Here is a 3,753-nt window from a genome sequence, read left to right as displayed (position 1 = left end):
GGCAAAGTCCTACGACGATTTTTTCGGTCCGTCGCGCTTGGGCGTCCTTCCGCCACGGAAAATCGGACCGTTGCCCAAGTGTTTCCGGGAGCCCGTTGATCGCCGACGTCATGCAACCGACACGTGGCGTACGCCGTTAGACGCGATTAACGGCGTTAACCGCTTGAAACCCCGTGGTAGATGGTAGGCCCACACGTGGCACCGCCACGTCTTAAGCGGGCCGGCCCATTAAGTTTGCGTCGGAGACCGACTTAGTTTGACCGGTCAACTATATAGCCGGGCTGGTCCATTAGTTACGTGGGCCGGGCCTAACCTCTAAGGTTGATCGGTCAAAACTTTAATGGGCCGCCCACTAAGCATGTGGGCCGGCCGAATGCACTCGTTTTACTACCAACAAAGCAAAAGGGCCGGCCCACAAGACATGTGGGACCCACTTTCCTGTTATCGGGCCGACCCATTTAACTAGTGGGGTCCACCTTAAAGCAACTGGGCCGGCCCAAGAAGTTATTGGGCCGGCCCAATTAGCATGTGGGTCCCACTTTCCTGCTATCGGGCCGGCCCATTTAGTACGTGGGGTCCACAATATATCAAATGGGATGACCCAACAAGAAAGTGGGCCGGGCCAAAAACACAGGTGGGTCCCACTTTCCTGTTAAAGGGCCGGCCCATTTAGTATGTGGGGTCCACCATATAGCAAGTGGGCCGGCCCAACAAGATAGTGGGCCGGGCCAAAAACACAGGTGGGTCCCACTTTCCAGTTAAAGGGCCGGCCCATTTAGTATGTGGGGTCCACCATATAGCAATTGGGCTGGCCCAACAAGATAGTGGGCCGGGCCAAAAACACAGGTGGGTCCCACTTTCGTGTTAAAGGGCCAGCCCATTTAGTATGTGGGGTCCACCATATAGCAAGTGGGCCGGGCCAACAAGATAGTGGGCCGGGCCAAAAACACATGTGGGTCCCACTTTCCTGTTAAAGGGCCGGCCCATTTAGTATGTGGGGTCCACCATATAGCAAGTGGGCTGGCCCAACAAGATAGTGGGCCGGCCCAATAAGCAGGTGGGGCCCACTTTCCTGTTAACGGGCCGGCCCAATAAGTAGGTAGCCGACCCAAAATGAAAGTGGGTCCCACACTACTGTAAGTGGGCCGGCCCAATCTGTTGTAGGGCCCTGGTTGTTTGACTAGTCAACTTGCATTAAATTTCATGAGCCTAAAATCTGGTATCAATGATACACACAATTACATACACAAATAAAATAACTAGGAAAATTACAAGGCAATTAATGTGCCCAAATAAAAAAATTACATAGAATCATTGAGGACTTCTATTAGCATCATCAATAACAGGTTGACATTTGGCAATCGCCTTGATTGAATCTTGTGTACTCTTGGTCAACATATCGCTGAGATCTTAAAGAAAGAATATCATGTCTTTTATAAAGTACAAACCTTGAGATATTCTTGTTTGATGAAATGAATGGTCTAGGTTGACGGCTATGAGAGGATGCATCAGAAGAAAGATCAGAACTTTTTGTGGGCCTCTCTTCTGATGAAGATTGCTTCATCACAACTGCATTCTGATAATAATGCAGAAAAGAGTTAAACGATGAACTATGCAAACATGTATTAAGCATTGTCGATATGAGATAGTCACAAGTACTAAGCACAGACTTACATTATATCGTTGCATAGGCTCACCCCGGAACCTTTTTTGCGCTCTATCTTCTACTAAGGACTTCTTCATTACACCTGCATTCTAGTAATATGCAACATAGTTACAACAGTGAACTATTCAAACATTTATTATGCAATGTAGATATAAGATAATAACAAGTTCCATAAATAAGACAATGTATGGAACTTGTACTAAGCACAGACTTACATCATAATGTTGCACAGGGTCGCTTTGGCGACTATCTTCTAATGACGATCGCTTCATTAAAACTGCATTCTGGTAATATTGCAAACATAGTTACAACAATTAACTATTCAAACATGTATTACGCAATGTAGAGATCAGATAACAGCATGTAGCAGAAATAAGCACAAGATAAGATAAGATGCATGTACTGAGCACATACTGGCTCGCTGCAGGTCCTTCTCTTGCGTGCACTAGTCGTGGTCGACATGCCTGTCATTTTAGGTTCAACCATGAAGTGAAATGCTAATCCTCCTGCTCCATTGTCCTTAATCTGTGTTTAGATATCACATTTAAGACCAAGTCAGTTGGTTTCAAATAACAAAAAACTTGAGCTGCCAAATGAATAAGCCAATATTTACCAGATATCAGATTAAAACCAACTAGATGTTGCTTTTCATGAGATACGAATTTCAGACATTCAGATTTAGAGTAGGGTAATGCCAAGGTTTTCCACATAAAGTAAACTGGCATTAAGAATGACCAAATGTCAGGTTCAAATCACCTTCGTAGTTGCTCCAAGACAAGCATATCAAAGAGGCAGAAACATAGTAAAGCATGAATGGCATTGCTATGGCAGGGTTCCAAGTGTTAATCTCTTGCATAAGGAACAATGCATATAGGTTATAGATAATAACGGAAGTAAACTGCCAAAATTACCAACCAAGAACTCAGATTCCAACCTTCCCTAGCGTCCCCGCTGTTAATGTTGGATATTCTAATAAGTGGTTCGCATGATCAATCCCTAGGAAAAATAACATTGACAAGTTAGTCTATGATAATACAAAGACCAGACATGCACGCAGCAATAACTATACAAGCTGTGCGACAGGAGCATTCATGGAAAAAACTAGCTATAAGCTAAAGACGACGTATAAGAGCAAGCAGATTGGAAATGCACATAGCATGATTATAAAAGCAGTGTGAGAATAGCAGGCACGAGAAAACAGCTAGCGGCTAGCGGTGAGCTAATGACGTGGTATAAGAACAACCAGATTGGAAATGCCCATAGCATGACTATAAAAGGAATAGCATGCAGTATAAAAACAGTTGGCAGCAAATGAATGGGTATAAGGCTATAAGTATGTGGATGCACACAGGTGTCAGTAGAATGAACAGGATGGTAGCGACCGGATAATGCTTTTGTACTGTACAATATTTAAACGAACTTCATGCGAAGTAACACATCAAGAAAGTTAATGGCATATGAGATCTGCAAATAACTACACAAAACATGGCTAAAGAAACACCGCGATCTAACGGGCCAGCGTACTAACCAAGCTGCGGCGGGGTGGACGGGGGCGGCAACTTGCATTCCAGCGGCGGCAAACGCGGGAGACGATGAGTCGACCCTGTTTCAGTAGAAGCGGGTGTTAGTGAAGCAGATCTGGTTGGCTGGCAAGGGATTCGGTGAAGTTGATACAGCCGGTGCGCCGAGCTAGTCGGTGGAATAGATTGGCTTCTGTGGAGGGGGGGCCGCGGTGAAGTAGACCCGGTTCCGTTGGAGAGGATCCGGTGCGTCGACAGGAAAGGCGTTGATTGCTATGCTGTGGATGAGGTCGGCGGTGAAGCAGATCCGTCGGTGGCGAGGTCGGCGTTGAAGCAGATCCGTCGGTGGCGAGATCGGCGGTGAAGCAGATCCGTCGGTGGCAAGGGCGGCGGGGGAGCGGATCAGGTGGGTGGACAGCCAACACGATAAGGCTACGCTGTGGAGGAGTATGCCGGCGGCGAAGCAGATCTAGTACTGTAGAGAGTCAGAGCTTTGGCGTGTGAGAGTATTTTTGAGCTAATGGGGCGAATGGTTGGTGGGTGGGTGTGGGCCTGTGGGGAGGGTTC

General features: G+C 46.7%; 1 long non-coding RNA gene across 1 annotated transcript; it reads right to left on the bottom strand.

Annotated features, from left to right (window-relative positions):
* Positions 1 to 1,478: 1,478 nt before the first annotated feature.
* LOC139832125 (uncharacterized) lies at positions 1,479 to 1,921 on the bottom strand. Its single transcript, XR_011746752.1, has 3 exons — positions 1,882 to 1,921; positions 1,675 to 1,755; positions 1,479 to 1,576 (listed from the first exon to the last, which is right to left on the bottom strand). It is a non-coding gene; the product is annotated as an uncharacterized lncRNA (long non-coding RNA).
* Positions 1,922 to 3,753: the final 1,832 nt, after the last annotated feature.

Source organism: Lolium perenne, chromosome 6, assembly GCF_019359855.2.
Source record: "Lolium perenne isolate Kyuss_39 chromosome 6, Kyuss_2.0, whole genome shotgun sequence".
NCBI lineage: Eukaryota > Viridiplantae > Streptophyta > Magnoliopsida > Poales > Poaceae > Lolium > Lolium perenne.
This window is presented reverse-complemented; position numbering and strand designations above follow the sequence as displayed.